General features: G+C 43.1%; 1 protein-coding gene across 1 annotated transcript in view; it reads left to right on the forward strand.

The window, feature by feature from the left end:
• Positions 1–20,625, forward strand: part of RASSF3 (Ras association domain family member 3) — a 109,461-nt gene that overhangs the window by 34,845 nt on the left and 53,991 nt on the right. The gene's annotated exons all lie outside the window — the stretch shown is intronic.

Here is a 20,625-nt window from a genome sequence, read left to right on the forward strand (position 1 = left end):
TAGTCGGATGTTAAGCCCTTGAACATTTACACCTAACCAGTAGAAACTTCTTGGAGGGCAACAAAATTTCTCCATGCCCATGCTAAGCTTGCTGCCATGTGCTCCACGTCAACACTGAATTTTCTCTGCAAATGCAACGTTTATTTGCCAAGGGAGATGCTTGCTCCAGCCACCCAAACTGTGACTGAGGACACAGTGTCTCTTATGAGCCCCTCATGACTTACTGTTGGGAAGAGGAAAGGGGAATAACTGAAAGGAGGAGTAGCAGGTGTGGGGAGGAGGAAAGACGTGGCAACACAGGTTTTGGAAGTGTGGATGACTATCAGCAAGAAAACACCACAGGAGCAGAAAGAGAAGGCCATTAAAAACCATTTATACTCAAGAAGGCATGTACAGCTTGGCCAGGAGAGATTGAAGAGTTAGTGCTGTCTTGGATAAAGCAGCTATGAATGCTGAGCAAGGAAAGTGTTTCTTGCTGTTTGAGCCTTACAGTACTCAGGGAAGCCAAATTTTGTGTGCATTTGTTGGTGTGCAACAAGACTGCATCAAAGAAGTACTGTTTTTTTCCTACTGATGCCTTTCTCTTGGAAGAAGTCACGCTTTGGCTGGTTGCTGTGGATGACAGTTGTTGCGAATCTCCATTTTCCTCACTATTATCTGGGTCAGCATGTGTCTGACAACTGATACAAGTAAGTGAGGATTTAAGTGCTATTCACAGCATTTATCATCTATTGATTTTGAAATGGCAATCATTTCCATGCACAAAACCTGAAATGTTTGCTGCTGGGTGAAGTCATTTTCTTTGTGTGAGGCTGTCCCACGCGTGCAGCAGTGACACAGCTACTGATGGAGGCTGCAAGGTTTGTGTTTGCTCCCTGCTCTGCTACTTACCGGCTTGTACCACTTTGTCTTTCTAGACTTCTTATAGGTAAAAAAGAGCTAGAATTTTAAAAAATATTTTTAAGATCTGCAAATGGAAACATTGTTACAAGAGCTGGTGTTTACAGGTGACTATTTAATGAAATACAGCTCCTAACTTAGCTGCCTTTTCAAAATTGCTTTTCCTTTCCATGCTAAAATTTTCTGGACTTAGTCTCAGCCTTAAGGTGTTTTTTTCTTTCTGTTTAAAATTTAAACCCCCATCTCACATATGCAACTGACAAGGTGTTTAGTATAAGATAATGAAGGAATCAGAGGATGGGAAAAATGCTGAATCAGTTTACTTCACAAAATTATTCTTGCATTCTTATTCTGTGGCCGGCGTCTAGTCAGCAGGGTTTTAGTTAGACGCAGGAGTGTGCTTTTGAAGCAAATCTTCCAATTGTCCTCACTTCCCTCGTTTTTGTTGATATCAGTGAGCAGTCTTGGAGCACATAAACTTAATTCCCTTTCAGATCAAAATTAAGCTGCTTCCTGAAACGTTTGAGAAGAGGCACTCCAGGAGCCTACCCAACACTCTCAGACCACTAATGGGCATTCACCCCACAGGATCAAACCTGAGATTGTCTTAAATAAAACCTGTGAAGTGTTTGTATTGAGGATTTGGAGTTCTCAGCACCACTTGCTTTGCTTTACAGAGCTGTTTTTGCACCACAGTATTTGCTAACACAGGCGCCAGATACTTGGCACAGAGCAGTCTTCAGCGAGAAGCAAACTGATAAGTGTTCCAGTTATGCCTGCTTTTGCTTTATCTACATTGTGACTTTGAAAATCACATGGTATGCAAAACCAGTTAATTTTGCATGAGCAATGCTAGTAAAAGGCATAGATGCAAAGACCCTGCATGTATTTTGAGGATATCCCACCCATTCAGCGAGTGTCAACTGAAAATATGAAGGGATTTAGGAGAACTGCTGGAAATTTATGGTATTTATGGAGAGCTGACAAGTATTTATGGTATTTATACCTTGCTAACAAGCCTTTGTCCCGGGCTTTGTGCAATTTCTTCCTGATGGGATAGCCATTTTGTTTTGAAGTGTAATTTTTTTTGTTAAACAAAATAATTTTATGTGGGCAAAGCACTAATTTGAAGTTGTTACATTGGCATTCTTATGCTGATACAGCTTAGATCTTTTGTTGTAAAGCGACATAGCAACTTCATACTTGCGTGATTTCCTCCGCACAGGGAGATGATTGCTCTGAGTACGACGGTAGACAAATACTTTGAGACCTAACTCTGTAACACCTAAGACATTTTAGACTGGTTGGGAAAAATGATTATATCTCCTACTTGATCTGGGTGATGTAAACTGTACTTTGTCCTGCGGCCATGAGCTTGTGGCACCCTGAGTGCAGCAGAGCTTGCGGCTCGGCTGTAGTTCCCAGTGCTGGATCCTCGTCCGCGCCCATATGCTGCCACATGTTCCCTCCTGCCCTTCCACTCCCAGTGGTGCCAGTACTGCTGCTTTTGGACAATTTGTTTTAATAAGGGTCTGGGAAATGGTGTGGTTTCCAATGTTTGCTCTTGCAAAGCCAGATCAGCTCTTCAGTTTGCAACACAGCTTGTGAGCAGCACTGGCAGTGCAATGGGCTGGGTGTCGTGGTGTGGCTGGAACACCTCAAACTCCAAATAACTCTGAACATAGATCTTGTTGGACCACAGTTTGACAGTCTGGGCCTAGGATTTCCCTTATAGGGAAGAGGAGTTTCTTACAGGTTCCTATCTGCTCGTTTTGCAAATGCAGTCAACAGATTTCCAAGGGATTTCCATCCTGTGCAATTCTGCCAGTGACTGGAGCCATTTGATGCCCCATCAGTGGTCAGATAGTCTCAGAGTCTGGAATATGGACACACTGCTTGCCTTTGTTAACAAATCATTGGAGCTCAAAAGGCCTGAACTTTGAGCTCATTTCTCTGTATGTGTATATATTTTATATATATATTTTTATATTTATACACACACATATATATGTTTCATTATAAAAAGGTCTAGGAAATTCCACTATGTAGCTATTTTGAGAGATCACTATAGCTGTGGGGTTAAATCCTTGTAAATGAAACTCACAGTTTCAAACATACAATACCTGATGGCAGAAATATATGGCTCAGGTGAAAAGAGGATGGTGTTTTGCTAATTGAATGGCCTTAAATGTTTCCCTCCTGAAAAGGCTTCCTGTAGAGACTAAAAAGGAAATGATGGATATAGGCTTTCTGTGATCCTGCAACAAAGCACTCAGACAGAGCTGCCAGTTTCCTCCAGGAAAGGAGGAATAGAGCCCTTTTCCAGCAGTCGTCCCCTGTGCTACCACATTGCCCATTACAGAACCAATGCCTTCTGACTGACACTGCCAAGGGCTTCTCAATGGCTAAGAAGTATCAAAGCCATTAAGTGGACTTTCAGTTTTTCCTGTTATTTTTCACTCTAGATGGATCAAAATGTTAAAATTTCTTATATATGAGCCACAGATACAATTTATTTTCTCTTTCAAGATGACATGCCTTCCCAAAGAGGTCTCACTGCACTCAAATTTTCCCCAAGGCAAACAGTGGTCAGAGATGAGGTTTGTATAAGACCTGAGGCACTTGGTAAAGTATAGAAAGGGATATAGACTGTCCCAAATGGCTTGGATAATAACACCCCCCAAGATTGCTTCAAAATCCATGAACCTGCTGTGGAGAGACCGAGAGGATCTCACAGGGCAAATATAGAAACTTGTGGACCTGGATGGGTGCTGAGGTTACCATCTGAATGTAACTGGAATTGAAAGTATTTTCAGTTCTTCTCACCCAGAAGTGAGGTAGTTTGACATCTCTTTTCAAAAATATCCCATTTGGAAAAAAATGGACAATACAGAGCAAAGTATCGCGACGGAGATGTGTACACCTCTTGATTACTAGGTATTGAATGTACCCTCAGTAAATTTGCGGACGACACCAAGCTGGGAGGCTGTGTTGATCTGCTCGAAGGTAGGGAGGCCCTTCAGAGGGATTTGAACAGACTGGATCGTTGGGCTGAGGCCAATGGCATGAGCTTTAATAAGGCCAAGTGCAGAGTCCTTCACTTGGGGTATAAAAACCCCAAGCATCGCTATAGGCTCGGGGAGGAGTGGCTGGAGAGCTGCCTGGCGGAGAAGGACCTGGGGGTGTTGGTTGACTACCGGCTTGATATGAGCCAGCAGTGTGCCCAGGTGGCCAAAAAGGCCAATGGGATACTGGCATGTATCAAGAACAGTGTGACCAGCAGGAGCAGGGAAGTGATCCTGCCCCTGTACTCGGCACTGGTGAGGCCGCACCTGGAATATTGTGTCCAGTTTTGGGCCCCTCGCTTTAAGAGAGATATTGAGCTCCTGGAGCGAGTCCAAAGAAGGGCAACTAAACTGGTCAAGGGGCTGGAAAATAAAACTTATGAGGAGCGGCTGAGGGAGTTGGGGCTGTTTAGCCTGGAGAAGAGGAGGCTGAGGGGAGACCTGATTACGGCCTATAAATACTTGAGAAAAGATGGTGGGGAGGTGGGGGAAGGGCTCTTTACATTAGTGATGGGAGATAGAACAAGAGGAAATGGGCATAAGCTTAGTCAGGGGAGATTCAGGTTGGATGTTAGGAAGTATTTCTTCTCTGAAAGGGTTGTCAGCCACTGGAATAAGCTGCCCAGGGAGGTGGTTGAGTCCCCATCCCTGGATGTGTTTAAGAATAGGGTGGATGAGCTACTTGAGGATATGGTTTAATGGGGATTAGGGATGGTTGGACTCGATGATCTCTAAGGTCTTTTCCAACCTAGAAATCTATGAATCTATGAATTAATAATGAAAGCTACCGTTGAGCTATTGACTGCTCTCCCATACTAACTCTTGGTAGTGGCACGTACTCTGTACAGTGGGCATGGTTTTTAATGGCTTGTGTATTTCACATCGCTGCTAAACCTGATTATGCTTGGTAGTAGTTGAAAGGAAAAGAGGAAAACTGAATGACATTTGTTTTGGCAGCTGGAGCAGTTTCATTTTTGCCAGGGAAAAATTTTAAACTAAACCTGAAGCTGATTTCACTTCTAATTGTATATGTTGCTCAGGCTACTTTTAGGAAAATCAATTTGACATAAATAAAAGCCTTGATAGATTATATAGACTAGAAGTTAGTCCCAAGCTTTCAAAAAATAATTTGAGAGTATCCACAACAGTTCTTCTGCCACTACCATCTGCAGCCTTCCTTCACATGGGTATTACTAATACAGGCTTTTCAGAGTACTGATTTAGGATCTTTAACTTATAAATTCATTGCAATATTTTTAAGAAGTTCAATTTACTATATCAGATATTTGGACTTCTTTAGTATTCTCTGGAGTAGACATCATGAAATAGTCTGTTGGGTTTGCTAGAGCAGACCAAATAAACACTTGGGCCAGTGGTGACTGAGACTGAGAGTAGTTGAATATTTCAAGTAGGATGAATCCAAAAGATGCATTTAAACAAGGAGGGCTTTTTAAAACAAAAAGTGGATCTTAAAGCCCAATCAGTAAAAACTGGATGAGGCACATGTTGAGTGGACGTGTATCACCATACCACGAAGTAACATAATACTGGAATTAATATTTTTAACAGAGTAGATTTCAGCTTGTTGGTACCTGGTGGGAATTTTCGCTCATAGAAGCAATCAGAGTCATGTTGTTACACCAGTATGCTTTTAAAATGTTATTTAAAAATCACACATTTTCACTAGTAAATCTATCTTTAAACTTCATTTGTTTGTGTTTTTTTTTAAAGTACTTAGGTCCTATACAGACCTGACCTTTCAAACAGAAAGGTAGCAAGCTCACTGCTTAAAGAACATATTGCTGAAACCCAGAGAAGATCAATTATAGGTTGTTTAGCAACCAGATCAACTCCAGTCAAACAGCTCTGATTTTCTATTTACGTAGAAGAAGCAGACAAGGCTTCAAATTACAGGAAAATACTGCTATTAGACAAGGGGAACATTTAAAATGCAGTTTTGATTTTTGCAAAGTTGCATGTTTTCATATTCAAGACGTTTGTATAGTCTCCCTAGAAAATGATATGTGTTTCCCTAGTAATGTGGCCAGCTTCAACCTGCTGTTTTGTCAGCAGTCATTATAAGATCAATGTTCTTATTCTACCATTTATTTCTAATACAGACTATTATTACCACATGTATTTTTCCACAATCCTTTCCAGTTTCTGCTCTCAGTGTTGTGCCAGGTGTAGGACATAAAGTACCAACTGCAGTTTTTTATTGCGGCAGTTTTCTTCCTAATTCAAAGTTATTAATATCTTCCCAGTATCTCAGCAGGTTCAGCAGAGCACAGATGATCAAATTACAAATTTAATACAAGTAATACAGGCTTGCACATCCTGTGCGTTCCAGGTCATTCTATGATACTCATGTAGCATTGCCTAATCTTGTTGGAGAAGAAGTTCAAGGAGAACCAATCCTCTAAATTGTTAAGTTTTATGTGTTTTGTATGTTATATAGCATGATATAGCCGTGCACTGATGTGAGGGGTGGCCAGGCTCTGCCTGAGCAAGTGAAGCGGGGAGGCTGGCAACATGCCAGGTTCCTGAGGGTTGGCCTTGTTGATAGTTTCTGGTGAAGAGATCAGAGCATGGTTTCTTGCTTATCTTTAGGGTAGATTTTCAACATGCAGATCAGGACAATGATCACTAGGATGATTGGTTTTGATGGGATCTACGTGGGCAAGTGGATGCTGGCTGCCTGCATCAAAACATGCATGCTTGAAGACGGGTATTTTGCTGTTTTATGTTGTAGATTATGATTGTACATGGAAGTTGCTCAGTTGCTGGGTGATAAATTACTAACTAACCCTCAAAACATGCAAAGAAAATGAGCACTGGATGGTAAACTGGTAAGTGGGGGGTGAACACCGGCCCCAGCAAGTCTCTGTCCCAGTGCAATCCTAACCCTGACTTTTCTCAAAAGTCCATATGCCATAGATGACAGATGGACAGCTAAACTTCACCCTTCTGTTAGAGACAGATAGGCTGGTAAACACGGTGACAGTGGCTTTCATTCCCCCTTTCACAGGCTGCCTCATTATTTACTTTATATCTGTAAAACACCTCAATCTAAATGGAATTACCAGCAGCCACGTCAGGTCTGTCCTAATCTATTAATCCACAGGGGCGACTGGCTTTCAAGTAGAACAGGGCTCCAAAGAAATACTTAATATCACATACTTCCCAGTGTGCTTATTCATGAGGCTGATTTTATTTTCCATTTGAATGTTCAGGAAGGTAGCTGGGCTGGTGACACGACATGTGCAGACCATTTAATTCACCCCACATAGACCTGCCTTAAGCAAATGATAAGATGGCAGCGAGAGGTGATTAGAAGAGAAAGTCAGAACTGTTGTGAAACTTGCACCCCATTTTGTCATCCAGATTGCCTAAAATATTCTTGGAGCTTCACACGATATCTTTTTTTTTTTTTTTTCCACAGTATCAGGCTGCTTCTGTTGACTTACAGCATTAGCAGCTGTTGGAAATATACAGAGATGAGATCGCTGATGCCTTTTGACTCAGTGCAGGAAGGGCACGATGCAAAAACCTTCCCTGGTGGGGAAGGAAGGTGGGGAGTGGTTTTTGATTATTTTTAATGATAACATTGCTGGGTGAAGATATGAAAATATTTTTTCCCAGTCTTTGATCCAAGTAACTTGCCAACCAGCAGCCCCGTAGGCAGCTGTTAGGAAAACAGGTAAGAGAACAGAGCCCTATATTCTGATGCAGTCCTGTTTATCTTACAGGAATGTAAAGCCTTGTTTCCCAGAGGAGTCAAATGACAAAAGATGGCATTTTTCCTTGCTGATTCATGGCTTCCTCTAACTGAGGACGCTGCTCCGGACTCTTCCTCGGTGGAGAGGAGCCCGCCCGTTTGAGTGAACCCAGTTTCTCCCCAGCTGCACATGTGTGCTGCATGGTGGTTCCCCTTCTCCCAGGGATCTCGTTCTGCAGTGAAGCTCCATTCTCATGTGTTTTGTCATGTCAGTCTTCTCCTTGGGAAGTGTAGATAAGAACTTGCATATTCTCCATTTACTCTGCAGATAGTGTGCATGAGGGTGTAAAAATTCAGTGATGTGGTAAGTGTTAATGTTTCAATATATTTACTGGGAAGAAGGAAAATGTCATTAGTTACTAGGTCATTTAAAAGCAATGGCAATTAAATCATACTAGTTAAACTTCCAGGGAGTAGTTCTCTCGTTCCTACCCAAGGTCTAAAGAAGTAGCTGGCTTTCCCAGGATCGAAACATACTGGGTTCTCGTAGCACTTGTGGGAGATCTTGAGCAATAGTCACTTTGTCATATTTCCTTCTCCCTTTTCATTTAAGCTATTGTAAGCCTCCATTCCTGCAGCTTAGGTCCCAGTGGGGATCCTGCATCTCTGTTTCCTGTGACCTGCTGATCCTTTACTGCTAAGCCAAAGAAGCTGCCTGGATACAAAAGTCTGTTTTGTTGATTCTTCTGAATGCAGAGACAGAACTGCAAAATGTAGACTCCTACAAGCTTTTTAGATTTGGTTTGTTCTACAAAGAATATGCTCATAATCAGTTGTGTGGTGGGTTTTTTTTTTTTTTCCATGAATGTTTAGTTCACAAATGATGTAACAACCCTTTCAAAAATCAGATAAAGTCCCTTCATCACTTCTTTGAAGATATACACCTTACATTATGGTTGTGATATTCCAGATGAGATTTTTGATCCAGAAGTAGTTTTGCATCTTGATCACCTTTCACCTGTGACCTTCGGATTTCTTATGACATGTGCCCTGGTTCTTTATCAAGAGACCTCTCCTAAGGGTGAGTTTTGAATCAGCTCCTGGCCCAGACGATCCTGGAGCCATGCCGCTTGGAAGCACAACAGTGCCCTGAGAAGATAAATCCAGTGGGTCTCTGCATGCCCTATGTGGATAATCCCTAGAGAAAAATGGAATCATAGAATCATAGAATGGTTAGGGTTGGAAGGGACCTCAGAGATCATCCAGCTCCAACCCCCCTGCCATGGGCAGAGAAAAAAAACATCTCCCCTTTATATTTGAGAAGAAAACTTTCATCATGGCACCCCAAGTGATCTTCAAACACATACATTGCAACTAGTCTTGTGAACCACTGGAGAGCTGCAGATGCCCATTTCAGATATTTGCCTAGTGATGTGCTGCAGTCAGCTGGGTAACTGGATAGAATCATTTGCTTTGCCTAAATCGTATCCTGTGCTTCTCCATCTCTTTCTCTGCCAGTTCTTGCAAATGCATATGTAGCCATGGTCAATCCCCTTTTAAAGCTTTGTCTTCTGTGACAGCGTGTTTGTTTACAGCAAAATAAATACCATCATTGCTTATTTTGCTTTACAATCCTAAGTGAGAACAAAGCCATCGTGATAGTTACCATGGGGCAAAAGGATGAGGTCAGCACCGTACATCCTGCCTGGGGCTGACATCACCTAGCTGACTTCAGGATAAAATTATGTTCTCTTGATTTCTCTAAGTTTTTCTATCACAATGACCTTATCAGACAGTTCTGCAACATTATTCCCAGGGGAAGGAAGACCAGTGTATACCAAGGCTGAACACTACTTTTACATTTCCCAGTGCTCCTAAACTTGTGTTTAGAGCAACATTGCTCAGTCCATGCTCCCCTCTGAGTTTTCCATTTCCACAGTCCTCTCTCCTCGACCTTCCTTTTGCAATCCTGACTAATATTTTCCTTTACAGTAACCTTGAAGTGAGATTTCCTTATCTGCATATATGACTAATCAGTAAAGTCTTGTAATTATTATAAAGCAGTTTGTTGGAGGTAGGAATTAGAGTGTGAAACTGCGACTGAGGAAGCCAGATTTGCAGTCCTTGCTCTACTAATGACTGATTAGATATGGCCTTCAGCAAGTCCATTTGGCCTTGGTTTTCAGATGTGCTGATGTAATTTTTAGTCTCTCGCCTCCAGCTTTCTTTTCTTTCTTCTTCTAGGGGAAGGGAGGTGCCCATCATATGCAAACCTCAAATATGTCTCAATCTAGGGAGTCGGAAGTGGAAGAAGTTTTTGGAAATGGTGACACTGTGAATAATGTTCCTTGCTTATCTGCTGCTCATAGTCGCACTGAGGATGAGGTCTTTGTTGCAAAGCATTATAGGCAAATAAATGCATTGTGTAGCACAGAGTTAAATTCTGAGTATTTGTTTCTTCTTTATGCTTTACCTGTAACTTCTGTGAATATTCCTGAATTTGTTAAAGAATCTGTAATCTGGGGAAGGAAAGCAAGGGTGAATTCTTAAAATTGAGGATTACAGATAGGTTAAGTTCAGAGGTAACTCAGTATGAGAGAGCGGAAGGATTAATATCTCTGACAGCTGCATTTGTGAACTATGATTTTACTGAGTTCATTAGATTTTTTTTCCCACAATTAGCAGATACAGCTAGAGACAGGAACATTTTTTTTGAGTTAATGGATACAAGAAATAAGTGTTTTCAAAATACCTAGAGTCCATATTTCCCATTTTAATTAGATGGCTGCTCTCCATCTGAGAAGTGTCCTTAACATTACTCTTTGGGGGTAGATCAGGGGTCCTCTCCTTTGGCTGAACCGTCTTTCTGAGATCCCGTGCTCCATTTCCCAGCAGGAACCTCCCAAGCAGTGCCGGGCTGCACAGCTCCCACAGCTTCCCTTACGTCAGCCTGCACCTCCTGAGACGCTGGGCTTCACCCCTTTGCTGCAGGTCCTTCTGCCCTATGCATGAGTAGCTCATCCCACATGCACATCTCCCATGGTGGGGCAGGAGAGAGGAGAGGCCTTCACTGGTAAAGGGAGGAAGAGAGAAACAGAGAAGGGACAAGGGGGCTGACATGAGCCATCTGGATTTTTTCTTTTTGTCTCTTTCTGTCTCCCATCATGCAGTCTGGATCTCCCAGGGCAACCCCACTCTTGGGTTTGAGAATCATTGCATGAGGTTAGACAGTGAAAAAGGAGATGGAGGGTCCAGCAGAGTCAGTGAGAGCCGGGTTTTGCTACAACAAATCCAGTTTCACTAACAGTTTGTAAACATCTATTAACCATCTTCTTTTTTCTTAAAAGTGTCCTCACCTCACAGTTTTGAGCCTTCTTTGGACTGAGATTGCCTGCTGGGAAGTCAACACAGCACGTCCCATAGCTGGGGAGAGGAACTGCCCCACATTCTGAGCCAGCAAGAGAGGTTAGCGGGCACGGGGCCTCCGATGCGAGGGAAGTATGCATGCCTCCATCTCACCCACCCCTAGGTTACCCGAATTTAAAGATGAGCTGGCAACAGTCCAATGACTGGCAGCATTTCATAGTCGAGTCCTCTAGACTGTGCTAAAGCACCATGTGCAAGAGCAGTCCTGCCTGGTCATTCCACACTCTTCCTTCAGCTTTCGTTTCTTTTAAGTCACCTGTGTTTTTTGGCTGCAATTAAGAAGGAAAAAATTTCTGGCAGTTCTGCTGTAGTCAGATTTGGCAGTTTCACTGGTTACTTCCAGTAATTATCTCTATGTCACAGATATGCCCTCGGTGCCAGTTTTAGGAAAACCTTCCACCTTTCTGGTGTTTGAGTAAGGAAATGGATTCATTAGGAAATTGCTTTCCTCAGAGAACAGCCCCTTCTTTACAAACACTCTTGCTGTGGTTTTTTTTGAAAATGCTGCATTCGAAATTTGCAATATGCTGATGTGCAAATCATTGTAATAGCTGACCTGCAGAATCTGTTGGCAGGGCTGCTGGAGGCAGTTTGTGCTGCTTCCAGCCGCCTGCTTCGTTTTGGCAGCCGCACGCCTTCTGGCCCAGATGCCTGCAGCCTCTTGTCCAAGTTAGGAGCTAGACAAACTTTACACGCTCTCCTGTAAATGCACCTCAGCTTATTATCTACGTGAAGAATTAGACCTAAAGCTCAGGCTGCCTTTTGCCTCTCAGAGTTATTTTGTATGGACTCAGTAAAGCTGGATTACAAATTTGCAGTGTAGGATGTGCCTACTGGACTCCCACGGAGGAGGGGGGTGAATCATTGCGTTTCCTTGTAAGGGTATCTGCCCGACCGCAGAGCAGTGGTGAACGCTGCCAGCCAGCCTGAGCGATAGCAGGCAGGCCTTTGAAAGCAGCAAAGCACATAGAGGCAGATCTTCCCAAGAGAGCAGATGTCGAAGCAGATGTTAAGGCCACATCGAGGATCACTGAGCACAGTGTAGAGGGGTTGTGGCAGCAGATTGCTTCCAGGATGAGGATGATGTGAAATTCTTAGGTATGGCTCGCAGAGCTGGTGTGTGTGTCTCTGGGTTTCGAGTTCTCACAGCCCTGCCTCAAGCCTCTCTGTAAAAGTTTTGCAGAGTTCTCCTAAGTTAATTTAAAAATAGGTCTTTGAAACAAATAGTTTTTAGAAAGACTTTCGGACCCAAACGAAATAAGGTAGATACCCTAATGCATACAGCAAAGAGCATGAGCTCTTTAGCGCTGTTCTACTGTGATGTTACATTCAGTGACATTTCTGACGTATTTTGAGGTCTGCAAGTTCACTGATTACTTTCTGTCCTTGAGGTACAACTGATCTTTCAATTATCCTGTGACTCTGCTAATTCGATCGCATGTCAGGGAGGGGAGGGAAGGAACACCCACAGTATTAAATTACCTGTGCATATGGAAATACAGACACGTTTGTACATCCATTGAGTCACACAAATGTAACCTCTCTTTGGCGATACATTGCTGTGGTTTCTCTCCAAGTCTGACAATCCAGACACTGAGTGCAGGCGGGAAGACGCGGTGCTGCCCCACGATTATGTGGAGGTCTGGTACTGCCCCTGTGGGACAAGAGGTAGAGGGTAAATGATGGAGACAGCGTACGACTGACGGGAATAAGCACTGATCAGCACAACTAAAAGACAAGGTGTGAGGAACAAAGACCATCCCTTTTAAAACAAAAGTCATGCACTATTTTTGCTGGATGCAGTTTTTTAACAGTTGGCATTGATGGGGTTGCCTTTGTAATGACAGCTACCCAAACAGATCTGGGATCCAGTTGGTATATAGCACAAAAGGAAGTGCTTGTGGCTCATGCAGGCTGGTGCTTTGTGCCCCAGAGCTCTGTGTTTCTCTCCTACATGGAGCTTTCCAACCTCTCAACAGTGACATCTTACCTTGGTATTGCTACAGTAGTACCCCCCCGCCCTGGTGCCCAGCCTGTTTTCTTCTTGGGGAGCTCCATTTCGCCTGGAGAGTGGCTCATCTGATGAAGCAGCTGCTGTACCATGGCAGATTTCAGCCTGGTGCTATTAAAATAAATAAATAAATAAATAAACCCCAAATTGGTTCCAGTTTATCCTAACCATCTAAGCCCTAAATTGAGAGAGTTCAGCAGCTGCTTCACGAACAGCTGAGCCGCCTGTGCAGAGAGACCAGGAACCTCTGGGCGAGGGGCAGCTCAGACTGATAGCTAAGGGAAGCGTAACTACTTGTGTCAGACCTCAGCCTCTACATCCAGTGGTTGCGTGGCAAATCTCAACATAGCAAAGAAAATCTGAGTTGCAGGAGATGTCTTCATGAGTCTGTAACAGAGAGTTTTTATGTCAGTGACGGAAAAGAGAACATGTTGAAACAAAGTGCTCAAATGTTGTAGGAAAACAGCTATATTTAGCTGCTCTAAAAATTGCTTAGGACCAGACATGAAGGAAGTGGCTGTGGCAACCTACGCTCCTCCAGTTTCACCTGTTGCAGTGTTTCTTAAGCCTAGAAGTATCTATAAAATAAGTAACAAAGCCTTTAATCCTTCCCCAGCAGAGGCGTAAACAAACTAAGTTCACTCGCCGAAGCAGCTATTGCTGAACTATGAATTGACCTTGAGCTGTGCCGATTTGCTGTAATGCAAACCATCTGCACGCTGAAACAATTAAAGCCTTCAGATCTCCTAGGAGTTTCCTTCCTCCGATTATAACTTATGTGCTGTGGTAGAAGCAGAGAGGTAAACAGCTAGTTAGCGTGGACCTCTGCGCCTGTGTAATTTTATGGCGCAGCACATACAAAACCATTTTCATTTGAAGTGGCAGTCAGCTTTCAAGTAGAAAATATAACATATGCTTGGTACCGATCGCCGGAGTCGCAGCTCGCAAAACGGCCTGACTTAGACACATCTGCTTCGCCTCCTCTGCTTCCCGTCCCCCAGCTTCTCCTTCGGATGTATCGTTTTCTGTGATTTTTAACCAAGTTTCCGTAAAGCGCAGGTCGTGCTGGAAAGGCAGTGCTGGAATAGGGACCTCCCTTCTTTAATGCCCTTGGGCGCGTGTCTAACTCAAACGCGCCTGCCTTCTCAAACAGCGGTGTGTACATAGTGCTTCTGTGCAGTGAGTCTGGGGCCACGTCTGAAGAAAAAGGGTTAGATAACAATTGCAAGCAATATTGTGAAAATCTTGCTTACTTTACCACCAGCTCAGTTTCCAGAAGCTCAGAGTTTAGATCTCTTTAAAGCCTTAAAAAATCAATCTACAGCCATGGCATCAGAGCTTGGACGTTGCTGTGGTGGGAAAATACCAGAGACGTTGCTTCTGTAGGATCTCTTGAGAATTTGCTGTCCCACAACTGGCAAAATTTCATACTAAAAGCTCCGCAGTGTAAAACCTCTTTTTACATGTTCTTCCACTATTTCTCTGCATCCAGATGATAACAGCACTAAAATCTTGAATCTTCCCTTTTCAAATCACAGTGTAGAGTAATCATCCAAACTTAGTAAAATAAGAAAAGAATTTTATTTTTTAAGAATAAGGCTCTTTTTTTCTGATTTTAGAAAACAAGTTTAGAAACAAGTTTTAGAAACTTGTTTTTATAAAACAAGCTTAGCGTTATAAACAATGTAACCATAAGCAATGACTGTAAACTTAAATTAATTAAATATTTTCCTTTTCAAGTTGAGACTGAAAAATGAGTAGATGCAGCACAGCTTCTGAGCCAGTCATGACTATTTGTCTCTGTGGCCAAAGGCCTCCATCCATCCCAGGGCGTGATCCCTGGCCTCAGGCCAGGTAGTACAAAGCAGCTCGGGTCCACATTTCTCAGAGCAGGCTGTGTCCTACACCCCTGTACTGCTGGGCTTAAGATAGGGGGGGTGTGTTTTATCGGTTCAAATCGCCTGGAAAATGTGAGGGGAGGCTGAAGGGCGATGCTGGCTGGGATGGTGTAAGAGGATGGTGAAAAGCAGAGAAAGGCTGAGGGGTCCACGCTGCTGGGATGGTGTGATTTCTGATACTAGCTACCCCTGGGAGCACCTCCGGGTTTTATTTTGAAGGAAATGCATGAATTTGCAAAAGAGGGTCCACAAATGAACTACCGTGTAAAGTAAGACTATCACAGCACCAGACCCTGGGACCAAGCTGGGAAGCTGAATTATTTGGCAGTGTAGGTCCAAGTCCTGTAAATTCTAGGTCATATTATGCATGTTATGTACAAAAGGCTATCTTTAACAAATAGGCAAAAGTGTATCAAATGCCAGATTTGCTGTTTCCTTTGTGGCCCGAATACTGACCTGTGTGTGACCCGTGCTGCAGGCTAGAGGAGCAGCAGGGTCTTGGTCATGCCCTACGTGCGGGGTTGGGGGCATGTGTTCACCTTGAGGCAGTCACTCATGAAGGAGCCCTTTCCCAGCTTACAAGTACTGGTCTTTGAGACCCAAATATATCCTGTTTGTGGTTTGTTTTTTGTAATGTTGGTGACTTTTTATGCTAATGAAACATAAAAATAAGTAACATTGACTTGGCCTGCCTCAGCCCAGGGCTCAGGCTCTGACCTCTTCACCCACAGCAGGACCAGACGTGGCAGCAGGCTGAGGGATAAATAGCTTCTTTCCCTCAGGGTGGGATGGTTCTCCTGCTGCATCTAAATGCAAATATTGCTTATTTTCCTCTGCCCATCTCTTTTTTTCCCCAAAGTGCTGTCGCTACATCTGAGTGATAAAGTGTAGGTAGAGGAGAGCAAGAGCCACACAGAAGCAGGAAACCTCTGACAAGGCTACAGCCCCGTGTGGTCTGCGGCTCTGCTGGACTTCTCATTGATGTAAGGCGTCCACTCCCCCCCTTCCTTTTCCCTCCGTGTGTGAAGCCAGGAGGCTGACTTTAAATCTGCTAAATTGAGGATTCAAGATGCTGTGCACATCATTCCTCAGTTTGGAAAGAAAAACAGAAGCACTGTATGTTCTTTTTTCCTTTTCTCTTTTCTTCTTCTCCAGTTATCTTCTCAGCCCTGACACATATGCTTTCTTTAGCCGCCCTTTCGTGTAGTGTACTTTTCTCATAATTATCCTTTCTAATTTTTCAGTATATTTTTTCTCTAAATCTTCCTTTAAAATTAGAAACACACATCTCAGCTTTCCTAGATATGTGCTCTTTTTCCACCCAGAAATCTGCCTGGTCATTTGTTCTGGGATTTTCAGGAATTAATTCTGGACAGAAAAATCTGATTCTTATTTCAAAATGATAATTTTTTTTGGTTTCATTTTTACTTTGGCCAGTTTGCCTATTTCTCATTTCTGTTTTTTTTTTTTTTTTTCCAGTCCCTGTGCTCCTGTCTCTTCTTTAAACTGTCGTACTTTTCTTACCCCTGCGCCAGTGCTTTCGCAGAGCGGAAGGAAGAGCATGACAGTGAAGGTGGGAATCGGGAGGCTCTTGGGCCAATGAGTGGGACACAGACCAAATGGGAAAGGAGTTAGTGAGATTTAGCCAAAAGAAAGCCTGATTCAGGGCAGAATTTTCAAAGGTGATCATATGCTACTGAAAACATGAAAAATGTTCATCTTGTGCAGCACTGCAGAAAAAATACAGGGGGAGGAAAAATTAATTACCTCGCATTAGCAGCTGGCAGCATCTCCACTGCCTGCTGGGCTTGCGTGCTGGGGAGCAAGTGGGCAGGCAGGAGCACGCAAGTGGGGCTGCCCCGCTGCAGCCCCCAGCATTTCAGCTGGCAGGGCTGGCTCAGCAGGCGAAGGGCACGGCACTTCCAGGCTAATTTTTTCAGATTTTTCCAGCTAAGGGTGGACTAGATGGATTAGACAGGCATTTCAGCAACAAGTTGTCTGATCTGTTGTCCTGTTGAACAGTGCTGTCTTTCTGGGATGCTTGTCTTCACGGACTGTTGTCAAGATGATTTACTGGGAAGCCCTAAACTTGCGCGGACAGTTTCTAGGGAGTTTGTACTGTGTATCATGACCAGACTTATTAAACAGAGCAAAATGTCATCTTGTACACAGTATGACAGGACAATTTCTTGTTCTTTGTCTAGGAAATGACAATGTGGACGTGATTGCCTGACCAGAACGCCCCTTCCCCCACCAATTCACCAGTTTGAGGACAGATGCTGGGAATCAGATTGCAGCTACAGCGCATTAGGGCTCACATTTTCATGGTATCCACAAAGCATGCTGAGCTTCCACAGTTGTGGTTTCTATACTTAAAACAGAAGGTCCTAGTTAATTTCACTGCCACAAGTATTTTTACATACTGTTAGCAATTAGGAACAGAATTAGAAGTAGGAGAATGTCTGTTTTCTGTACACTTTATTATAGAATATTTCCTTAAGATTATATTTTCTCGTATAGTAGCTCTGCTGCTTGCCCTGGCAAGGTGTGGGTGCTTACAGAGAATCAGATGACAGCACTCTCAGGCCTCTGAGCTTCCCTTACACCAGCCTTAGCTTATACTTATGTCTGACTATTCACACTAATGGGACTGTTCGAGTAAGGATGAATTCTTCACCTGTTTATTGAGTCAGGGCTTCTGGGCTACATCCGGGTGCTGACAGACTCACAATCTGGCTACAGCATATGCTAAAAAGGCCATTGCTGCAGAGAATGGATTGCCAGATGTAGCATGGCTCTCAGCTTTGAACTCTAACTATTACTGGCACATCCACAGATCTGTATGTGCCACGGAAATCCAGCCTTCGAAATAAGAGTGAGGGGCAGGGTAAGACTCATTTTGGTACATTTGCACAGCTCTCTGAAACCATCTGATGAAATGTATGACAGACATAGAAAATATTTGTTCATCATTTGTATTGTAAAATCTACTTTTTTTTTGTCTGTGACAAGAAAGTATCTGTTTAATTATGTAGTTTATAGCCAACTACTAGCGAATGTGTCTGTTTTGGAGAGCACTTCTGCCTAACTGGGATGCAAATACCCTGAAGAAAAATACATATACAAGTAGAGTAGAGGATTGCTTTATGAGCTTTATCCAAATCCTCTGAAAGGCATTGGGAGTCTTTCAGTTGATCCTGGTGGGTTTTAGGCAGGATGTAGAAAGGTTGGTGCTCAGGCATGATGAGGCCAGACTCCACAGCAATGTCTTCAAACTGCAGAAACACGGCCTGGGTGAAGGCTGTGCTTGTAGTCTTACACTGGCCAATCTCAAGTCATTTTGCTAAGCTGGATCAATGACACACATCCTTTTCAAGGATATGATACGTGAATATTCTGGGAAGCTGTCAAAGGCTAACCCAGAGATGATGGTAATTCCAAAACTGTCAGGAAGGGTACAGTTTTATCTCTATAGTTTTAGGTTGGAATCAAGATAAAATCTCCAATCCTCCAAACTATGAGCATGTTTAAATTTATGAGTAGCTCTATTGATTTCCATAAGACTGTGCATGTGGGTAGGTGGCCACATGTTTGTGGCATCGTAAAAAAGGAGACAAGCATGATCTCCTCCTTTCGTCCCCTTTTTATCTCCCTTCAAAATAATGAAGGTCTGACTGCTCTGAGCACAACCCCAAGATGGTATGAAGAAGGTGAACTTGCTCTGGGTTCTATTATCTTTGACCAGTCTAAGCATGGTAGATGAAGACCACAGATTTAGTGCGTGACTGCAAGTGTGCGAACATGTGAGTTAAGAAAGAGATTACATGGGTTATTTTTAGTTTCCAGGTATCCCTTTCATTTTGAGGATTTTGGATGAAAGAGTTGCACTAAGGGGTCCTAAGGGTCGAGTAGAATTCAGAATTTCAGCAGCTGGAAGCAGATTCCTGATAATGCTGTCTAAGGTTGCCCCATGGCATTTCTTCACCAGGAGATGGAGAGGGGCTGCTTAGCTGGCTCCTGTTTGTTTTCAGCCTGCACTCATGTGCCTGTGTGGCTGGAATGACCTTGTTCGAATTAACAAGTCACAGAGTATGAATCAAAGGGTAATTGTCATTGCTGCCAGTGGCACTAAACAGACCTGAGCTATTAATTCAAGACAAATGGGAGAAATGAGTAAACAGAAAGTTTACTGGTGTAAGGAAACTACAGGCCTGAGTGGATGTTCTGTGTTGGTTGTATTTCAACTTTATTGCTTTGCTTTGATCATTTGAAGTTACCACTGTTTTCAGCTAGAATGCAGAAAAAACGAAACCCACATGATTTCTGATTTACTTTTCTGATTTTAAAGGGATGGTCTGTTACAAACTGTCTTTTCTTCCTCTGCAACTTGTTTTTTGGTAGTCTTTGCTATACAGCCATAATTTGCATAACGAACATCATGGAATAATTATATTTCCCTGTAAATATGTTACACAAAAGCCAATTCCAACATGCTGTTAGGTAGGAACCCTTTTGGATTTCAGTCCTAAGCGTATGTTAAGATTTAGTATGTCCCTTAGGAACTAATCATCAATAAAGCTATATCCATGGTCAAGCCTTTACAGGATCAGGTTCAGAGCTTGCAAAGACATGCAAAGGCAGAAAATGAGAGGGAGAGAGAGACCCGCAGGACTCCAGAAGTGACCGAAAGTGTTCCTGAAGCAGCCAGCGGCTGGGGGCATCTTACAAATTCATGGTAATTATAATTATAAATACTGCTAGAGTCATTAATGAAACTCTTCCTGCAAAACACTGGTGACACCAGGGGATACTAATGCAGGTTTAGAGAGAGGTAAGGAAGTTTCGTCCCTGTGCTGACCCTTTCCCTCCCAAAGCCCACATCCCGTGTCCCTTCACCGCTCCCACCCCACCGGAGGCTGCTGTCCACAGCTGCAGGGCCACCATAGGTCCTGCTTGCTGGAGGACATCAACGACCCAGGAGGAACCAAAGTCAGTGAAAGCAGGAAAGGAGGAATCTGTAGACTCTTCTCTTGAGATCTTTGTACTACTCATTTTATTTTATTAGAAATGTAGTCTTAAACACTACAGGACTCTCCAAGCCCATGCCCTATCTTGCTTTCAGCTTTCCTACTCCTTTAATATACTGCCTTTTGATGTATTCTGGCAAAAAGAAAAGACCACAGCTTGTGCGTAGACCTGAGCATCTTGGTCCTGGGGGTCAAAGCAGCATTACTGGCTGAGTGAATGTTTAGTAGTTTTCCTTTTTTAATGAGTTCTCCCAGTTTCTATGTCAGAGGGCTGAGGGGATGTTTTAGAAACATGTAAACATCATGCAGTTGCTGATGGAGTTAATGTAAACTCTATAGCATGTTTTATCAGTTGTCCCCTTGTTTAGTCTGGGAAGGAGAATAATGGGGGGAACGAGGAGAGTCCTCAAATAGCCAAAAGGTTGCTATAAAAAAAAAGCAGCAATGGACTGTTCTCCCTCTCTCTTTTGCTAATAAGCAAATGGGCAAGGTTAAGGATGTAAATGGGATGTTCAGAAAAATTTTCTAACTCAATAGGGTGCTTAAAAACTGGAAGAGATGACCTATAGGGGAGATGCTA

The sequence above is a fragment of the Tauraco erythrolophus genome, chromosome 4 (genome assembly GCF_009769465.1).
Source record: "Tauraco erythrolophus isolate bTauEry1 chromosome 4, bTauEry1.pri, whole genome shotgun sequence".
Classification (NCBI taxonomy): Eukaryota; Metazoa; Chordata; class Aves; order Musophagiformes; family Musophagidae; genus Tauraco; species Tauraco erythrolophus.